General features: G+C 42.1%; 1 pseudogene; it reads right to left on the reverse strand.

Annotated features, from left to right (window-relative positions):
* Window positions 1-922: 922 nt before the first annotated feature.
* LOC136544044 (uncharacterized) lies at window positions 923-6,729 on the reverse strand (annotated as a pseudogene).
* Window positions 6,730-22,502: the final 15,773 nt, after the last annotated feature.

Below are 22,502 nucleotides of genomic sequence, written 5' to 3' on the forward strand. Positions count from 1 at the left end.
TAAGATTACAGGGAAAGAAGTCCTAGTTAGACTAGATCTTCTTCCTTCTTTGTGGGGTATCCCGTGGGTCCCGTATTGACAGTCTCCATGATTTTGTTAAATGTGAATAGATCTATTTACTTTAAAGGGTTGATTTATTGTCTTTATCATGGCTGCCATCGATCCTGTCGAACTCCACCGTTAAAGATAATAGGTTAGGTTTGATGAGTTCATAGATCTGTTCATGTTAAATAGTCGATTGTTCACATGTTGTAGTCCCTTTTCTACCTAGATCGGCTATTTCAGCCGATTCATTTGTGCTTTCACACATATAGCATGTCTTTCAGAAAACATGTCAATGTGTAGACAGTTTTATGGATTCTTCGGTTTTAGTTTGTTATTATCATCATAGCTGTCATCGATCCGGTCGAACCTCACTGTTGATAGTAACAGATTAGATTCAGAGCGTTTGTAGATCCATTTGTACTAGATAGTCGATTTGTTCGCATGTTATATCCTTTCTCGTTAGATCCATCGGCTCAATGCTTTACACTGGTAATATCTTTTATTCTTCTGGAAAAAAGATGCCGCTATTTGAATAGCCCGCTATTTTAAACCTTGAATCATATGCAAAATTAGTTCATAAACTAGATTTCCAAACAACACCCCACTGGCAAATTAAATAATAATAATAATCACAAAAAAATCATTTGATGTTCATAATAGATCGAACCTTCTTATTCGAGTAATCGAAATTCAAATCAACCAAAGCACACTGTGACCGAATTTTTCTGATATATATCTCTCCACCGGTATTTCTAGCAGCAACACTATAACTCAATTATTTATATATATATTTATATATATATATATATAAGTATTATATATCTATATCTAGCTAATAATTAAATTAAACTACACCAACATTTGCTGGAGCATTTATTCAGTATGTATTGAAATCAACCCAAATACTATAATTCACCCTTTCTGTGTCCCAAAACTCTGTTGGTTCCTTGACCCTATTTCATGAGACCACATGTTAGCGCCATCTATGGCTGGCTTTGCGTTCGCTCCAGTAGAGGTAGGTACAAAAGCCAGCTCGCCGTTGCGATCAACAATGTCAACATGGACAGTCTCGGGCCATTCATAGAGTCTCGGGAAGAAGACCCTATTCTGCATCCATTTGACTTTAGTCTCACTGCTAGGGGTGGCTCATAACCATTTGTAGGGGCGATTTGGTCAGCCGCCCCTACCGAACTGTCTCTACAAATCATGTATTTGTAGGGGCGGTTTTCAGCCGCCCATACAAATCGATTTGTAGGGGCGGCTCGTATTACCAGCCGCCACTACAAATCGATTAGTACCAGCCGCCCCTACAAACAGGTATTTGTATGGGCGGTTCAATCTACAACCACCCCTACAGTACGTTTTCCCACAAAAAATTTAAATTTACAATTCAAAATCGCGTTGCCGAACGTCCCGCGACCAACGTTCAGAACCGCGTTCGCGTTGCCGAACGCCCCGCGACTAGCGTTCACGTTGCCGAATGCCGCGCGACTAGCGTTCGCGTTGCCAAACGCCCCGCGACCAACGTTCCTAACCGCATTCACGTTACCGAACGCCCCGCGACCGCGACTACAAGCACAAGAGTATTCTATAAACTACAATTACAAATCCAATTAACAAGAATATATACAATCCATCATTAAATATACAAATTCCATACACATTGTTATCGACGTCCTAGAGCTAGCCTTTCAGTCTCACGAAGGTGTTGGTGCTGAGGATTTGTACCTAACTCAGACTCTCGGTCATGGTAGGTGCCTCTTACGTGTATAATCTGGTCCAATATGAAGTTGCAAAGGTCACCGATGAGCTTTAAGAGTTTGTCATCCTTGTATGGGTCTCTTTTCATTCCTTTCTCTTCTCTCCACTACAAGAGAACAAGTTTCGGTTTAGTATTTCATACCATGTACAAAGTTTTTATACTACGGGTGAAGAGGTTCAAACTTACCTTTAAGGGGTGTCTTCTATAGGCACCAGTGTTACTCATCATAGAACATATATAAAACCTATGCAACACGTGAAGCGAGCACCCAAGGGTCATCTTGGTAGCCTAGATTCTCGAGGTCTAGGACTCTCAATCTGATCTCGTTCAGTTGGTGTTGTTTGATCCAGCGGCATCGAAACAGGGACACCGTTATATCCCTTTCATAGTCAAGTTCCCATATCTCTTCAATGATGCCAAAGTATTGGATCTTTCGCCCTAATCCATCGAGAGCCTCTATTCGAACGCCGCTATTTTAGTTCACATATAAACTGTCCTTTGCGTGGGTATAGTACGTATACCCATTGATGTCATAAGCATTCCAAGATGTCACTTGTCTCGATGGCCCCTCCTCCAACCTACTGATGGTAATAGAGTCTACGGTTTCTCTAGGCGGTATGTTTTGGTCCTTCAACCATGTAGTTAGTCATTGCTTGTGTTGTTTCATGACCCAATCATCCGAACGGTCATTTCTCTCTACCATAATGATAGCCAAGTGTTCATCGATGTACGGTTGCATCAGTTGTGTACTCTGCAAGACACTGTAATGTGCCCGACTCATCTCTTTGTAATCATGGTCGATGAACACTTTTCTACCACTAGTGCCCTTCCCAGCTAGCCTACCCTTGTGATGAGAATCGGGTTTACCAATCCCTTTCTGTACTTTTAGGTACTCTTGACAGCACTCAATGACTTCTTTAGTACTGTAACCCTCTATCATGGAGCCTTCTGGGTATGCTCAATTATGCACGTATCAACTTAGAACTGACATGAACCGCTCGTAGGACCATATTTCATGCAAGTAGCAAGGGCCTAGCGCCTATATTTGATGAACCATGTAAATCATGAGATGTGGCATTATATAAAAAAAAGCAGGAGGTAAACACATCTCCAGTTGGTTTTGTGTCTCCACCACAAATTCATGTAGGTCACCCAGCTCTTGCTTGCCAATCGTCTTCTGTGAGATTTTCGAAAAGAAGTAGCACATGTGGGTGATGGCCATTTTCAAGAACTCTGGCTTTATAGCCCTGATTGCAATAGGTAGAAACATTGTCAACATCACATAGCAATCATGAGCCTTGTAGTGTGTTATTGATAAGTCCTTCATCGACACTAGCTTTTTCACATTTGCTGAAAACCAGTTGGGACTTTGATCCCCCTTAGAAAAGTGCATATAGCTCTCTTCTCATCTGGTGTTAGGTTGAAGCACGCCACGGGCAGAGTGTATTTTCCATTAGCCTTAGGTACTGGGTGAAGCTGTGGCATCACATTTAGCTGCACCATGTCTTTCCGTGCTTTCAGACCATCCTTTGACTTGCCTGTGTCCATCAAGGTAGCAACGAGACTCTCAAAGACATTCTTCTGCACGTGCATAGCATCAATGGCATGGGGGACCTCCAAGTCTAGCCAATAAGGCAAATATTGAAAGAAGATCAATTGTTTCTTGAAAGGTACGCCTTCGATAGGAGGTGTGCTTCTATCTCTATTCGTTCCATCTGAATTCTTCTTTCCATAGACGACGCGTATGTTTTTCACCATTCTATACATGTGTTCTCCGTTATGACGTCTCTCCGGAGGGGGTTCAATCTCTAGGGCATTGTCATAAAATCTAAAGAACAATTTGCTGCGGTACTTGTGACTTGTCTTTAAGAAGCGTCGGTTTCTTAGGTAAACTATCTTCTTGGATGCATCCAGGTACACCCATGTAATACCATCCAAGCAAACCAAGCATCCCATCTTTTCTTTGATCTGTCTAGACAAAGCAAACAACGCGGGGTAATCATTGGTAGTAACAAATATTATTGCTCTACATATGAAGTCCTCCTTTCGGAACGCATCGTACGTCTGCTCCCCATGCCTCCATAGCCTCTTCATTTCTTGCATCAAAGGCTCAAGAAACACGTCTATATCAATGCCTGGTTGTTTAGGGCCAGAAATAAGAATAGTGAGGAGAAGGTACTTTCTCTTCTGACACAACCATGTTGGGATGTTGTATATGGTCAAGATCACTGGTCATGTGTTGTGGTCGCTCATCCTCTCATTGAAGGGATTCATTCCATCGGTGCTCAAGCCAAACCGTACATTCCTTGGATCATCGCTGAATTCTTTATGCTTCTCATCAAACCTTTGCCACTGACTACAATTAGTCAGGTGTGCAATCTTATCATCATCCACCTTGCACTCATCCCACCATGTCATGACTGCGGCTTCTTTAGGGTTTAGGAAGATACATCTCAAGCGGTCAGTCACTGGCAGGTACCACATTACCAAGGCAGGAATTCTTCTCTGCTTTGCATCGTTGCCTAATGGAGTGTCCTCTTGGGGCTAAGATTCTTGTACCACCTTTTTTGTACTCTTCTTATTCCTCTTTTTCCCCATGGAGGGTTCGTCCTCACCGTAAAGGTCATTGTTCTTGTACCGGCTGGCCCCACACCGGGGACATTTATCTAGTGACTTGAATGTTTCGCCACGAAAAAGTATACAGTGGTTGGGGGCATGCATGGATTTTTTAACCCCTATTGTCACTGGACTTATGACCTTCTTCGCTTGGTATGTGTTGACGGGAACTGAGTTTGGTTGTAGCAGCACCCATGATAGGAGATGCAATAGATCATTGAAACTACAGTGTGACTAGTCGTACTTAGCCTTCAGGATGAGCAGCTCAAGCACAAAACATAGCAATGTCCAATGTGTCGGATAGCTCTTTTCAACACCATACATAGTCTTCTTCGATGCTTTTATCACCCTTTCCAAATTTTCTAGACCTTTCGGGCTATTTAGTAAAATCTCTGGTCTAAGGGCTCGAATCATGTCCTCCAAATCATCTTCATCTCCGACATGTGCTCCACCATTATTATTGGCACCACCTTCGTCGTTATCATCCCAACCACCAGCATCACCACCTTGTTCATTGTCAAACCCAAAATCCATTCGTGCATCAAGTTCTACTGAATATTGGGACAGGGATTCTATGGTTTTGTCGTTGTATTCGTCCTCATCCTCGTCGTTAACAATAACCGTTTCACCATGATGAATCCACATTGTGTAGTCCTCAACAAATCCTCGCATAATCAAATGTGATCTGATGATAGTCACATCTGTCCATGCCATACGGTTCTTATAATCTTTACATGAGCAAATAATTGTATCCTTATTCTCTTTCAATGTCGTTGCATGCTTCTTTGCGGCTTCAATAAATTTATCCACCTCTTCACGGAAACCTGCCTTGAACCTTAACGAACCATACATCCAAGAGTTCTTGTACTCCATCTTTTATAACAACAACAAAACAAACATTAAAGGACTACGTATTCAGATATATAAAAATGAAACAAATTAATAATTACTTGAGAATAATTGTATATACTTTATATATATATATATATATGAATATAAATCTAATATAATTACATGAAGCATACAAACACACCATGGTAGAGGAAAATTAATTAATGGTCTATTTATCCATATTTAATTAAAATACATATTTATTGATTACACTAAATAATTTCAAAGACAACAATTAGCAATAATTATACTTTACCCAATATCTTTCATACAAACCCTAATCCAATTTTATCAAACATAAATTTATAAAAACAAAATTAATAAAAAAACCAAACCTTAGTTCTAAATCCACATGCACATGAAACATCCATAAAACTAATCAATTGTTCACTAAAATCAAGAAACATGGACCAAATAAGGGTATGATCTTGTTCCCCTCCTTAATTTACCTTAGTACATTTAAAACTTGGGTCTAATTTGCTTCATAAGTAGCTCAAGCACCATAGAAGAGAGAGAAAAACAAAACTCTAATTACTCACTAACCAACCATTAAAGCTTCAAAAAAAAGTATGGAATATCATTTTCTTACCTTCTACAACCTCTTTACCAAAGGATTTGAGACCAAAACCTTTCCCCTTAGTAGAACAATTTTTTAGAGCTGCCTAAGGCCTCCCCCATCTTTTTTCACGGGTTAGAGTGAGTGACCCGAGGAGGAAGAAGGTGCTGCAGCTGGTTTATATGTGGGTCATTTGTAGAGGCGGCTGGTGATTAAGCTGCCCCTACTAATCAGACCCTATTTTTAGGAGCGGCTCATATCACCAGCCGCCCCTGTTGTTTCATTTGTAGGGGCGGATGGTGTCTGGGTATCCAAACACATCACTGTAGGGGCGGCTCCATCACCAGCCGACATAAAAAAAATTTGTTCTGTTGCTGAAAAATCATTTTTTACGTAGTGTCTTCCTCATCAATGTGGTGAGCGTGCCGGTGAACAAGGCTCGCCCGCCCAGGCTCTCCACCTTCTGCCACTCCATCTCTTGCTCGTTGAGCTTGACAATGTCGACCGCTGTTCCGTGGCGGCCGACGAGAACGGCCATGAGTTCACCGTCGTCGGACTCGAGCAAATATCTGTCTTCACATTCGATACCGAAGCTCTTTGGCTTATCAAGAATTTCCAAGTAGCCGTCGTTGCGGTGTCTGGACTCGTCGTACACCGCCAACTTCCCGCCATCATACAACACGTAGAGCAAGCCGCCATGGAGGACGGGGTTTGTGTTCGGCGACGATTCAAGAAACTCCGAGTTGGGGAGGATCACATCCGCGTAGTCCCAGTCGTCCCACTCGCCGCCGCCGCCGCCGTCGCCGTTCTTGATGGTGAGGGCCGTCCAGGGCGGACCAATTGTGTGGACGCCAAACATCCTCTGCGCACCGTCGTAGACGACGAAGTGGAACCATCCATATATATATATAGCGCGCGCGTACGTGCATGGATAGAGTCCTGACGAGGTCTGAAGTTTCAAAACTTGCACACCCTGCTGCCGTCACGAAGTCCGGTGGTCTGACTAGCGGTCTAAAGCAGATTCCAAATCCTATTGTTTGCCTTGTCTTCACGACAGTTTACCCCGATGGTTTTGCTGGTACCCAAGACCATGTTTCTTGTACTGTTTCATTCATTTTTTATACCGATCGACTAGATCTATGCTCATACATTATAATAACGGAAACAAAAAATAATACCGTAATAACTCAAGTTTGAACATGTTGTACCATTACCAGAAAACAATATTTTGAGCATGATGTTTGCAACTTTTTTTTTGTATAAGTCAATATCACCACTGTTACATGAGTATTCATAAATCATGAACAATTAGTGCATAATTCAAGTTTGTATGTAAAAATTGAAGTTTATACTACAATAACTGTATACACTGCGACTATCTATTCTACCCTGTTTTGTCCATGATTCACTTAAAATAGTCTTGTATTCTTGTAGGAACTAAAATCTACTAAAATTTCCATCAAAAGGAAATAGTTGGATTAAAGGTCCTTCTACAGCCTTTGGCCATCTTGTGCACAAGTTCTTCTACAGCCTTTGGCCATCGTATGCACAAATCATCATGTGCACAATGTTTATGCTCACCATATTGATCGGTGCGAGTTGTCCTTTATTCCATGTGTCAACATGAGTTGGAGAACATGGAGCTAGACACTACTATAGAATTGATTTTAGCAACGACCCTGTTTTAGGGCAAAGGCGGCTCAATTCTCATCCGCCTCTATAGAGGCCTCCATCGGGTCCCACTAACCCAATTGCCTCTACAAATACAATTTTAGATGTGGTTAAGTTTCACAGCCACCTCTAGAAATGACAATTTATAGAGACAGCTAGGAATCCCAGTCACCTCTATAAATGGGAGCCATTTTTAGAGGCGTCTGGTTGCAGTTTCCAGAAGCCTCTAAAATGCCACTTATAGAGGTGGTTGTAATTAGAGCTGCCTCTTCTAATGGCTATAGTATATATTACAACCCCCTTCATCTTCCCTATCAGGATAGATACTATAGCTCGAGGAGGAAGAAAGGAAGGGCTTGGGAAACTTTCCAAAAATTATAAATCTAGGGGGGAGGTTTTGCTTTTGATTCCTTTGGAGGAGAGACTCTTGAAGGTAAGTAAATGCTATTTCTAACATATTTTCAAGGTTTAGTGGTAAATTGTTGGCTTAATTAGGTTTGATTTTCTCTCTCTTGCATGGTGGTTGCACTAGTAGAGAACAGACCTTTGATCCTCGGCCAAAATGGGCTCTAGTCCCAGAATTTTTGCGTCCGGGACTAGAGATACCTTTAGTCCTTGTTGGTGGCTCCAACCGGGACTAAAGGTCCCTGCCCAATGGCTACTACGCCAGACAGAGGTGGCAGGGACCATTAGTCCCGGTTGGAGCCACCAACCGGGACTAAAGGTATACTTTTACTCCCAGTTGGTGGCTCCAACCGGGAGTAAAGGTCTACTCCCGGGCCGTGGCTGCACCCGGGGTTGGAAAGTTACCTTTAGTCCCGGTTGGAGCCACCAACCGGGACTAAAGGTCCCTCCTTTATATATCCCGGTCGTCTTCTTCCTCCCCGAGCCCGAGCTCAGCACATTTTGAAGCTCACTGCAGTAGTGTTCTTGCTTCCTCCCTCCCTCCATTATTCCTCCATCCATTCTTCGATTCCTCCGTCGATTTCTTCGATTTCTCCATCGATTCTTCAGTTGTAAAGGTTACCAATCTCATACTCTCATTTTTCACCATTGTCTTATCTCATTTTGTTCACTATATATATATGGTTCTTTATTGTGGTTTTTTTCATTTGTAAGCAATTTGAGCTCAAAATCACTTCAAGCTTGCATATTTACATAAAGAAGGTTAAAGTAGCTAGTTGAACTTGCGGACCGTGTTCATCTCGGCGACCGTACTTTTTATTTTAACTTTTTATGAAATGAAAAACTTAGAAAATAGTTAGAAAATTATAGAAAATCCGTACTAGTTGAACTTGCGGACCGTGTTCAGCTCGGCGAGCATGTTCTCTGTCGAGCGGTAACGGACATCAAGGAGGAGCTTTGATTCTACGAGAGAGAGCGACAATGGTCGTGGAAGACCGTGTTCTCTTCCTCGTAGAATCGGAGCTCTTCCTTGACCAAGTACGGTGCCGTCCGGTGGAGAAATGCTCACCGAGATGATCACGTAAGCAAGTTCAACTAGTACGGATGGTTATTTATTCACATGTCCCGATATCGTCGCAGTAGTCTGTCAATCACCGTATTTTTTATTTTAACTTTTAATGAAATGAAAAACTTAGAAAATAGTTAGAAAATTATAGAAAATCCGTACTAGTTGAACTAGCGGACCGTATTCATTTCGGCGAGCATGTTCTCTGCCGAGCGATAACGGATGTCAAGGAGGAGCTTTGATTCTACGAGGAAGAGCGGCAACGGTCGTGGAAGACCGTGTTCCCTTCCTCGTAGAATTGGAGCTCTTCCGTGGCCAAGTACGGTGCCGTCCGGTGGAGAAATACTCGCCGAGATGATCACGTAAGCAAGGTCAACTAGTACGGATGGTTATTTATTCACACGTCCCGATATCGTCGCAGTAGTATATATATATAAATATAAACGATAATCGATTGTTATGTGTGTACACTCCCATTCTTCTGTTAATTTGCGGAAATATCATGTGAATTACTTACCTGCCGCAGTAAAAGACGAGAACACAATGACCATTAAAAATATCATTGTTTAGAGATATAGATAATTTTATAGTTTGTTAATTTTATTTGTTTATAAAATGAGAAATTTATAGTGTATTAAAAATGAGTTTAGAGAGTAGATGGCAACTGCTTCCGGGTCCTCGACCTCTCATGGGTTTCCAAAGCGACTTAGGCCGGGCCTCCTTCTCATTTCATGCGGCAAGTGTCATGATGAGACGAAGATTGTGATGGAGTACCGAGTGAAGAAGGAGGGTCCCAATAAGGATCGTATCTTCTACAAGTGTCCGGATCGCAATGTGAGTTATTTTATCGTATTTAATGATTATGGTTAGTTTATACCTATTTTCATGATGGTTGTAATTAAAGTTCTAATTTTTTGTTTTAATTTTAGTGGGATGGCAGTGGACGATGTTCAGGCTTCTACTGGGAGGAAGAGTATGTTGAACTCGTGCAAAAATATCTTGCACAGTAGGCAGATATGGCGGCTAATGAGGCAGTGATCCAGCCGAAGAAGCCCAAAGATGTTGCACAATCAGGGGATCTGTCTGTTTTAGTTGAGATTGGTCGCGAAATCCTTGTGCTCCTGAAATGTATTTTAACTTTAGTTCTTTTAGTGGTAGTTGGGATTGTCTACATTGTAGCGATGCTTTCATAAATTTGTACCTTTTGTGGTGGCACGCATGTTGTATAAATAATTAATTATGATCTAGGTTTTAATATGGTATTTATGTCATGTAATACAGATGAGCCGGCATTGGATGTACAATGCTGATCACCGCTCCTAAGAGTTCATTGACGGCGTGCATTCTTTGTTACGTGCGGCCGAGGCAAACAAACGCGATGGTTTTATGTGCTGCCCATGTGCCATATGTAAGAATACGGTGGAATATCCTTACTCAAAGACTCTTCATTCACACTTATTCAAGTCAGGTTTCATGCAAACTATATTTGTTGGACGAAGCACGGAGAAACCGGTGTTGTAATGGAAGAAGGTGAAGAAGAACAATGGGACAAAAAGTTGTTGTACCCAACTTGTGTTGTAATGGAAGATCACAAGAAATTGTTGTACCCAACTTGTGATGCAGGGCAGAAAAAGTTGGGAACCACACTAGAATTGCTGCAATGGAAGGCAAAGAATGGTGTATCTGACAAGGGATTTGGAGAGTTACTAAAAATCCAAAAGAAGATGCTTCCGAAGGACAATGAATTGCCCGCCACTACCTACGAAGCAAAACAAGTTGTCTGTCCTATGGGGCTAGAAATCGAGAAGATACATGCATGTCCTAATAACTGCATCCTGTACCGTGGCAAAGAGTACGAGAAATTGGATGCATGCCCGGTATGCCATGCATCGCGGTATAAGATCAGGCGAGATGACCCTGGTGATGTTGAGGGTGAACGTCCGCGGAAGAAAATCCCTGCCAAGGTTATGTGGTATGCTCCTATAATACCACGCTTGAAACGTCTGTTCAGAAACAAAGAACATGCAAAATTGTTGCGATGGCACAAAGAAGACCGTAAGGTAGACAATATGTTGAGACACCCTACTGATGGGTCCCAGTGGAGAGCAATCGACAGAGAATTCCCATAGTTTGCAAATGACGCAAGAAACTTAAGGTTTGCTTTAAGTACAGATGGTATCAATCCTTTTGGAGAGCAAAACAGTAGTCATAGCACTTGGCATGTTACTCTAAGTATCTACAACATTCCTCCTTGGTTATGCATGAAGCGAAAGTTCATTATAATGCCTGTGCTCATCCAAGGCCCGAAGCAACCTGGCAATGACATCGATGTGTACCTAAGACCACTTATTGATGAACTTCTCATTTTGTGGAATAAAGAAGGTGTACGTGTGTGGGATGAGTACAAATAGGAACACTTTGATCTGCGAGCATTGTTGTTCATAACAATCAATGATTGGCCTGCTCTAAGTAATCTTTCAGGACAGTCAAACAAGGGATATAATGCATGCACACACTGCTTCAGTGATATTAGAGGTGTATTCTTGAAAAAATGTCGAAAGGTCGTGTACCTTGGCCATCGCTGATTTCTTCCTGCAAATCACCCCGTAAGAAAGAAAGGCAAGCATTTTAAAGGAAAGGCAGACCACCTGACCAAGCCTCACAACCGAACCGGTGAGGATGTACTCGATATGGTCAATGATGTGAAAGTCGTCTTTGGAAAAGGACATGGCAGCCAACCTGTTCCGCGACGCTAATGGTGACGCACCCATGTGGAAGAAGAAGTCCATATTTTGGGACCTACCCTATTGGCAAGTCCTAGAGGTCCGTAGCTCGATCGATGTGATGCACCTGACGAAGAATCTTTGTGTGAACCTGCTAGGCTTCATGGGTGTGTATGAAAAGCCTAAGGACACATTTGAAGCACGACAGGACCTGCGTTGTTTGAGAGAAAGAGACAACCTGCATCCAGAGAAGATAGATGATGGACGCCATTACTTACGTCCTGCCAGCTACACTCTAAGCAAAGAGGAGAAGGAAATCATGTTTGAATGCTTAAACAACATCAAGGTACCATCTGGATTCTCCTTGAATATAAAGGGTATTATAAATGTGCCAGAGAAGAAATTCTGTAACTTAAAGTCCCATGACTGTCACGTTCTCATGATGTAATTACTTCTAGTTGCATTAAGAGAAATTCTACCTCCAAATGTACGTCTAGCCACCGTGAAGCTATGTGCATTCCTCAATGCAATTTCTCAGAAGGCAATTAATCCAACTGATCTAGCTAAACTACAGAATGATGTGGTTCAATGTCTCGTCAGCTTTGAGTTGGTGTTCCCTCCTTCCTTCTTTGATATCATGACACACCTCCTAGTTCACCTAGTCAAGGAGATTTTCATTCTCGGTCCTGTGTTCCTACACAACATGTTCCCCTTAGAGAGATTCATGGGAGTCCTGAAGAAATATGTTCACAACCGTGCTCGCCCAGAAGGAAGCATCGCCAAGGGCTATGGAACAGAAGAGGTCATTGAGTTCTATGTTGACTTTATTCCCGACCTTGACTCGATTGGTGTTCCTGAATCGAGACATGAGGGGAGACTAAGTGGAAAGGGGACACTAGGGAGGAAAACATATATTGGTACGGATAATAATTATTTTAATAAAGCGCACTACATAGTTCTATAGAACTCCTCTTTGGTAGATCCGTATAGTGAGACACACAAGGATCTATTACGATCCGAGTTTCTAGGGAAGACTGAAGCTTGGATTATGCATAAGCACATGGAAACTTTTGGCGGTTGGTTGCGAAAAAAATGTCAAGGTGATGAGAGCATCCATGAGCAACTGTATTTATTGGCTATGCAACCATCATGGCATATCGTCACATACAAAGGGTACGAGATAAATGGGAACATATTCTACATAGTAGCCCAAGATAAAAGGAGTACCAACCAAAACAGTGATGTCCGCATAGATACCACAGACCTAAATGGGAATAAGTAGACATATTATGGACGCATAGATGAAATATGGGAACTAGAATATGCACCTACTTTGAAGATCCCATTGTTCAAGTGCCAATGGGTCAAGGTGATCGGAGGCGGGGTAACAGTAGACAACGAGTATGGAATGACAATAGTAGACCTTAGTAATATTGGGTACAAAGACGAACCATTCGTCCTTACCAAGGATGTGAATCAGGTGTTCTATGTCAATGATATGTCTACCAAACCAAAAAGAGGGAAAACGATAATGACTCAACCAAAGAGCTAAAGCGCCACATAGTTCTTTCAGGGAAAAGAGTCATCGTGGGAATTAAGGACAAGTCAGACATGTCAGAAGATTATGAAAAGGATGACCAAATTCCGCTATTCAAAGTGAACAAAGACCCTAGCATCTTGGTAAATGATGAGGACACTCTATGGTTACGACGCGATCATAACCAAGGGACATACGTAAAGAAGAAGTTCACTGCTGTGCCCACTTGATGATATAGTGATTTAATGTAGTGTGTGTTTGAGATATTATGTAATAATTGTGAATTCAGATGTTTATTATGTCATGTTTCAAATTAAATCAATGTTTGATTTGGTGGGATTTCTCTCTCAAAAAGGTAAATTAGGATATTGAGTGATGAAAAATTAAAATATTACCGTTAAAATGATGTGAAAACAAATTTCATATCCAAAACCAATAGTTTTAATAATTTTAATTAAACACTACATTTTTGCATTAACGAAATAATAAATATTAGTTATATTATGTTTTATAATTGTAACAAAAAATAAAAAAGTTAGGTTATAGATTTTTCCTATGTGCAATAAAGAAAAAGAAAATCTATATTTTTAACAAAATAATTTTATGCCTTTTATTTAATTTACTATGTATTTAACAAAAACTATTGTATTTCTATTGTATTTAATAAGACTATTGCTTAAAATACGCGGGAAACGAAACTACAGCCCACCTTTACTCCCGGGTTGGAAGCCCACCTGGGAGTAAAGGTGGCCTACAGTTTTGTGGCCCGCCAAAAAAACCTTTACTCCCGGTGCGTGTTACCAACCGGGAGTAATACTCCCGGTGGGGGGATGGCACCGAGAGTAAAGGGATATGGCATATATATACCAGTGCCATCTTCTTTCTTGCGTTCTTTGCCGATTCCTCTCCCCCTGCGCCCACGCCACTCGGCCCGCCACACCGAGGACGCCACGCCGCCACCCCGCCCGACGTCGGTCGTCGCCACCGCCTCACGCGCGTCCGTGGTCCCCATGCCACCCCGCGCGCCGACGACCTCGCGGCGCCAACTGCTGCCCGACCGCCTTGGCCAGACGCAAGGCGCACGCCACACCGCCGGTACTCTTGGCCAGACGCGCGTGCGTAGCCACACCACGCTGGTACCCTCACCTCGGCCAGATGCGCTGCCACACCACCACCCGGTACCCTCGCCCCGACCAGATGCGTGGCCACACCGCTGGCTGCTCGAGGTATGCTAGCTGTGCTTGCTCCGATCCTACCATCGATCTCCATGCATGAAACACTACGTACATATGTTTTAGGCAACGATCATGGTAACCGTACGTACATGTTGTTCACATTTTTTTATTCCTACGTGCATGCTTTGATACAGTAGCGAAACATTGTTGGTTGTCACTTGCATACGTACATACATCAACAAATGTGTGTATCGATCACAAACCCAAACGTATACTTAGCTAATTTTCATGGCACGTCGCACACGGCGTTCAGACGGGCATTATTCTCTGTCACGCTAACTATTATAAGAAAGAAAGCGCCAAAGGAACATATCAAAAAAATTCCAGTGTATACGCGCCATCTATAAGCGCCATGCGTTTCTATGTATACGGCGGAGCACCGCCGCCCTCATTCGCCCTAGGGTTTAGGGTTTATATGGTGGAGCACCGCCGCCCTCGTTCGCCCTAGGGTTTAGGGTTACGCCGCCCTCGTTCGATCATTTTTGGTGGGTGAAGGTTGGTTTGCAGGTGGTTGTGGATGATATAGCTGAGTCTATGAAGGATATAGCTCAGTCTATGAAGAGTGTGCTTGAAGTGGTTTTGTTGTAAATTTGGCGTGTTGTTGTGAACCTCTTCAAGGGTTCCAATCATTGTAAACATTATTTGGAGCTGTTTACTCGACGAGTCAGGATGCAGTGTGATTTTGTTGTCACTTTGGTTTGCAGCAACGCCCCCCTTTTCTTTTAGGCGATGCTCATCGTTTATTGTTCTCAGAAACTTGACATGCAACGATGCCCCCTTTCTTTCAGGCGAGGCTTGCTATTTTCCGTTTAATAAAACCTAATGCGTAGCGATGCCCCCCTTTTGTTTCAGGCGGGATCGCTGCCAAAATCTACTCGCTTCCTGATTCTTCTTATCATACAAACCAACCTTCACCCATCAAAACCTACTCATTTAGGGTTTAGGGTTTATACGGTGGAAGATTTTACGCATGTAAGCAAAGATTTGACGTACTATATATTGGTTTTGTTTTTTGAAGCTAGATGGCTGACTTGAGAAACATGGATGAGGAGGAGTTGATGATGAATTTGATCAACACTGGCACTCAAGTTGCCGGCGATGATGGTGCTAAAAATAATGTGCAAGAAGATGCAGATGACGGGAGTCAGTACTTAGCTCTTGAACAAAATGAGCAACAACATATTGGTCAAGTATATATTTTTTATTATTAGCTATATATATTATCATATGTCTTATGTGTGCTCATGACATTAAAAATAATGTTTATGTTTTGTAGCCCTCTAGATCGACATCAACAACTACAACGAAGAGTAAAAATGTTCGAGGTCCCAAAAAGCCATTGGAGGGCCGCTTCATCATCTCGGAATTCAATGTGGATACAGGAGAACTGGGGGGCGAATAAAATGAAATTCGTGCACCACTATGGTTACCTTGTACGGGACCGGCTCCCGATCAGTACCCATGAATGGAAGAAGAAGACCAATGCTCCTCATATCAGTTTTGTCTCCGATCATGACAAGACGTTAATTTGGAAAGATGTCTTGGTACATTTCACGCTCCAAACAGATGGTTATGATGATATAATAGATGGTGATGAATTGAAGGAGCGAGTTAGGGATTGGGCAATGAAGAAGATGGCCACCCAATTTCAGACTTGGAAGAAACACCTATACACGACATATGTCAAGAAGAACATAGCACCAGATTTTACTGTCCCAGGCCCGATCTCAAAGCAGAGGCCCTATTGGGATGAGTTTGTACAGTACAAGACTTCGAAAGAGGGTGTGAGTCGGGTGATAAAGAACCAATGTAATGCCCAACAGAAGACATACCACCATAACTTAGGATCAGGTGGCTACCCGACTGCCATTAAGAAGTGGAACAAAATGGAAGCAGGCCTTCTTGCCAAGGGTATCATACCAGAATTACTCGAGTGGGGAGAACGTGCAAAGAATTGGTTTTTTGCTCATGGGGGGACACTAGACCAGGAGACAGGGAAGTGCGTTTATGGCACAAGACTACAAGAAGCAGCAGAAAAATTGTTTTATGCTCAGAGAGCTGATGCTAGTGGTGCGTTCAGGCCCAACAGAGAGAAGGATGAGCTGACATACGCCATCGGGACTATTGAACATGGTGGCTGAACTAGAGGCAAAGGAAGTGTCTCGTGGGAGCATGGATTCTCTCAGGATAGACCTTCCTACAGAAACCGCTAGAGAAAGAAGGAAGAAGAGGCACAGTGGCTCCAGAGGTTGGAGGAAGTGGTGCGTGAAGCATAGGAGCAGGAAAAAAACCTTGAAGCGAGAATGCAGGAGGAAATCAGAAGGCAAGTGCAAATAGCAGTGAGTGCAAGCAAGCAGGCATCAGAGCCAGGAATCAACATTAGCCAATCTGTTCAGTTGAAAAGCAGCTGCGCTTCCACGGAGATACCAAATCAAGGGGACACAGGACTACGCTTCCCTATGGATGACGTCACTAAACCTTGTACATCATGTGAGCTACACATTTCGAAGGGGAATTCCACAATCAAGGTGGCTATCGGTCTTGTTAATCCTATCGATCGAACCAAGACACCAAGGATTTATGGGAATATAATCCAAGAAGGATATGCTACCATCTCGGTAGATAAAGCTGAAAAAGGTTTTAGTGATTTGCCACTTGACTTTCCTAGAGGTGATGGCGAGAAGACTCTAGGAGAAGCAGAGAAGACATTCATTCTATGGCGCAAGCACTACATCATCATTCCCAGGATGTCGGCTCCACCTCCTCCTGAACTACCTCACCATAGGTACGTGCGGATGAAAACACTACATCATTAATTTGTATTGGCTTAAATAATTAATAATCTGCTCATAATAATATGTCATTCCTTTTTTTGTAGCAGATCCTCCCCCAACCTAAATCCAATTGTTCAATCGCCAGATCATCATAGTGCTCTGTATGATGACATTGTGTTGGAAGGCGAGGCTGCATCCACACCATCTCCAAGGAGGTCTCCAACGCTGCAGCCGCCACCTCCAAGGAGGTCTCCAACGCCACTGCCAACACCTCCAAGGAGGTCTCCAATGCCTCCCCCGCCCCCGCCTACCAAGAAGCCTAGCAAGAGGCCAGCCCCGCAAATGAAGAACCAGTCTCCGCCGGCAAAGAAAGCCACCGTGAAACCAAGGGCTATTCCCAAAATAATATCTGAAGAGAAAGAAGAAGGAACTGATGCATATAAAAAAGATATGTCTAGATTCTATGACAAACTTAAAAAGAATCAAGAAGCAAGGAGAAACCCGAAGAAACCGTACTTCTTCGTAGCTCCAGATATTCTAAGAAAAAGGGTGGCTTCTTACCAGCAACAACAGCAGGAATCTCGTAAGCCGTCCAAATTAACGTTATCGGACTATGACCGCACTCTCACCAAGTCAATTGAGGCGGCACAGAAAAAGAAGCAGGCAGGGAAAGGAGTTGCCCAACTCGGACAACAAGCGCACCAATCAATCCCCCCGCTAGTTGTTGGTAATGAATATGGTTCGAATTTAGAATTAATGTATCAGGCAAACATACCTCCGAATGTCGATTTGGATCACCTTGGTGAATTTATTGATGAGACTGGTCTCGACCTTTACCAGATGTTTGGTGATGGAAACATTGAGAGTGCGGCAAAGGTTGATATTTGGAAGAAAAAATTTGTACTAGGCCAGAGTCTATACAACCCTCAAGCCTTATCTAATCTAGGGACACAAATGTACCTGCTAAACAAGTGGTACATGCAGGCGTCTACCGGTGGACACTTCTACGTTGGTGTCAGAATTAGAGACGAACATTGGTTCCGTGGCGATGATGTTATGTATGTTGACTTTGCAGAATTTCATCAACTATGCCACCTGACCTCTCTGGACAAAGTTATCATTAGCTGCTATTACCTATAAGTAATAATTCTTTCGATCTATTATTAAACTCATCATATGTGTGTATATGCATATAAATTATCCTAACAAGTACTATATATATGCAGATTTACAATGACAGAGCTCAGAAAGGAAGGCTGCAATGAAATTGGTTTTGTTGATCCCCATATAGTATTCAAAGACCCAGTTACTCCAAAGACTAATTGGAAGTCTGAGTCAGAGAGTAACCTCATGAACTTCTTAGTGAACCAACGCCATAAGAAGGATATACTCTTTCCCTACAACTTCAAGTGAGTGTTAATAATGTCGATCATCCTTAATGGCTCATATGTTGATTCTAGTTAATTAATGAGTGCTATGCGTTATATCCTATAAACACATGCAGCAATCACTGGATATTGGTGGACATCGATCTGGGAAAAGTCACTTGATAATCTATGACTCGATGAAAAAACCACAACAAGACTACCAAGATATGATAGATATTATCCAGAGATAATTTCGGTATCTCTAGCAACTATATATATACACAAACATGATGATTAACTATATCTGTTGACGTGGCAAATTTTTTATTGGGCAGTATTTGGAAAACCTTTATTGAGAAGCAACACATGGGAAAATGCAAAGCGCCACTGAATGTAATCCCTTTGAAAGTAAGTCCCCTAAATCGCATCATCTTTATTAATTAAACATATAGCTTTCACCGGATCACCAGATTGGATGACAAATCTTTTTCTCGTAAAGTGGTGTCTGAGGCAGAAACAGGGGAACAACTACTGTGGTTACTATGTTTACAAGTTTATCAAGATGGTCTCCCAAAGAACTCCTACAGAGAGACTAAAAGTACGTTAAAAATACACTATATATTCATTTAATTATTATTATTGATTGTGTTACTATATCTTTATATATATATATATGTACATATATTAATTTATTTTCTTTTAATTCAAACCTATAGACTCGATGGTTGGAGGAAAAGGTCATACGACAAGACCAAATCAAAGCAATTCAAGAGTCTATAGCCGGATTTTTTAATGAGCAGGTCATCGATTCCAAGGACGAGTTCTATTTCGATCCAACACTGCCATGAAAGCCAAGCTAGAGGATGAGAGAAAACTTGTCATATCACAACAACTGTAATGCAATCTTTTTGTAATATATGCACATGAAATAATATAATGTAAAATACACATATGCATGCATGCATGTAAATATATATATGATGCATGCATGCATATATATATATATATATATATATATATATATATATATATATATATATATATATATATATATATATATATATATGCTTGAATTGTGTGATTTAATACGTTCATTGTGCTTGAACCGAAACATACTATACGCGCGTATAAATGTATAATTAGCATCGTACAATATGACTTCGAAAACCTATTTTGAAAAGAAAACAAAAAATGAAAAGAAAAAAACCTTTAGTCCCGGTTCGTATTACCAACCGGGACTAAAGGTGCTGGCCATCGCGGCATGTCAGGAGGCACCTTTAGTCCCGGTTGGTGTTACCCATCGGGACTAAAGGTCCTCCTTTAGTCCTGGTTCCTGACCTAGGGCTAAAGGGCCCCCCCTTTAGTCCCGGATGCTTGCTCCCGGGTGGGGAACCGGGACTAGAGGGGGTTCCCCACCGGAAGTAAAGCTCTATTCTCTACCAGTGTTGAGGTATTTATGAAAGAAATTATACCAAATATTTGAAGGTCATATGTTAAATTTAGTAGGGGAATAAGATTCTACCCTTATTTAGTGGCCATGTCTTAATTTTTAGGCGCTTTGGCATTCATACCCCCACTTTCATATCAAATGGTGATTTTGCCCTTGTTTTTTTAACTTTGTGACTTTACCCTTGCGATTCCAAAATGAAGGGAGAGTTTGCCCCTATTTTGTGAAGTCCTCTTAACATTGTTAACTTTTGGACAAAAGGATAAGTTTGCCCATGTGATTTTGCCCCTGTTTATTTTGCTCTTTGTGTTTTTACCCCTATTTTTATATTATGTTTTGGAAAATTTGTATGGATTAGATAATTCAATTAGTTCAAAACTCAACAAATCTTATAAATTTTTTGACAATATTTTAATGCATATAAACAAAAATTATTATCATATATATAGCATTAATGGCAATATAAAAGGTCAAGTTAGTATGTCGACATGCCAACATACAGGTTCAAAGGATAAGGCAAACAAAAGTAGGAACATGTTAGCATACAGGTCCAAGTCACATTACCTAGTAGTAAGTGTTGAAGCTAACTAGCAAGCCTAAGAAGCTAGTGGTGAGTTTACTAGGCAACTAGTAGTGAGCTACATATCAGGCATTGAAACCTAACAAAGTAGCAAACCTCCCAGAAGTTCTACCTCCTCTTCCTCTCTTCTTTCTTTTCCCCTTCTAGTAGCACTTGCACTTTATATGAAAACAATAGAATTATGTTAGTAAAGTTAGAATATGTGAAAGGGGATTACCAAAATAAATAGTAATGAGAAGTAATGATGCGTGTCTTACTTTGTCTCATTGTTGGCCTCTCCTGACCATCTTCCCCTTTTCCCTTCATGTACCACTTGCATTTCACAAGAATAAAGGAAAAGCTTGTTACTATAGTTAGCAACACTAAAAATTATAGAAAAAAATAGAATGGGCATAATACAAGCATCATATACATTGGCTCAGTTAAGTATTGTTTAGAACCATACAAGCAATGTGCACTATGAAATCAACTAACTGTAGCAACCTAAAGCTACGCATGTCAGCAACCTTTGTTGGCAAAGTTCTACCTTGCCACCACGACTTTGGATCATCATCTAGCAAGCTGAGAAATGACTAAACTCTAACAACCTTCTTCACCTCCCTGTGATTTGGCCTACAAACCATAGCAACGCGTTAACAACTCTACACACTAACTTAAACACCACTGCTATTTCACACTAAAGTACACATCACAAAGACTAAAAAAGTACCTGACCTCTTCCAAGGATGGTGGCTCATGACCGAAGTGGTGGCCACCTCCCAGTCCCTAAACCCGAGCTTGTGTAGCCCGCTAGTCCCAGCAGCCTAGAGATGCTGACCACCGAGCCCGAGCAGCTCTCGCGGAGCCATCAGTGGCCCGAGATTCGAGCAGTCTGCGACTGCTGAAGCCCCCTGATATTGGCCGCCCGTTGCTCACTGCCCATAGCGCCTTGACGCCCACTGCGCCTAGCAACCCGCAACGCCCGACGCCCATGCCCATCGATAGGCCGATACCCTGCTGCCTGGTTAGGGTTTTGCGAATTCGCATATGCTCGATTGGGGAAAAAGTGAAGTGAACGGGTTGGGGCTCTATGGGGAGAAAGGATAGGTGGGGGTAGTTTGGCCTTTTTCGCATGGGTGCCTTTTCTTGTTCTATTTTTTGGCTGTTTAATTCTCTGATATTAAAGGCTGACACAAACTTAGGGCAAACAAACACTTTGTTTTGGAATCATGAGGGCAAAAACCAAGGCAAATAATCGCTGCATACGTACCAAATCCATTTGGTTTCCCAAATAATTCATGTGTACATATTTTAATTTAATAGCCTCTACCATTGCTCGGAAGTGGGACCGCATTGACATGTGGGACTCATTTATCATTTTATTTATTTAGTTTTCTTCCTCTTAATTTTTGCCACGTTTGTTTGGCTGATAAACTATGACTGAAAATATCGTTGACTAATTTGCTGTTAGAAAAAAATATTGTTTACCTAAAAAGTTGTACTTATAAGTCAAGCGGCGCTTGTTCCTTCGTTCTCGACGGATGGCAGTGCCCCATCGCAGAGGCATGGCGCAGACCGCACGTGCCGCCTGCGCCTTCGTGCTGCGCCCCACATGGCCGCGCCTCCTCTACCAATGCTCGACCGTGCGCCGCTCCACTTCCTCCTCTCCTCTGTTGCCAAGCTTGGCCGCTTCCTCCTCTCCACTTCCTCTTCCTTCCCTTCCTCTTTCATCACGCATCTTCTTTTCCAGCGAGCTCACGACGCAAGCGCCAAGGCAGCCATCCACTTGGGATGACTCTTGGCCTGTTCGCTGGTTGGTTTCTGGACTGGTTTGGGCTGGCTGGTGCT

This window comes from Miscanthus floridulus, chromosome 3 (genome assembly GCF_019320115.1).
Source record: "Miscanthus floridulus cultivar M001 chromosome 3, ASM1932011v1, whole genome shotgun sequence".
Taxonomy (NCBI): Eukaryota; Viridiplantae; Streptophyta; class Magnoliopsida; order Poales; family Poaceae; genus Miscanthus; species Miscanthus floridulus.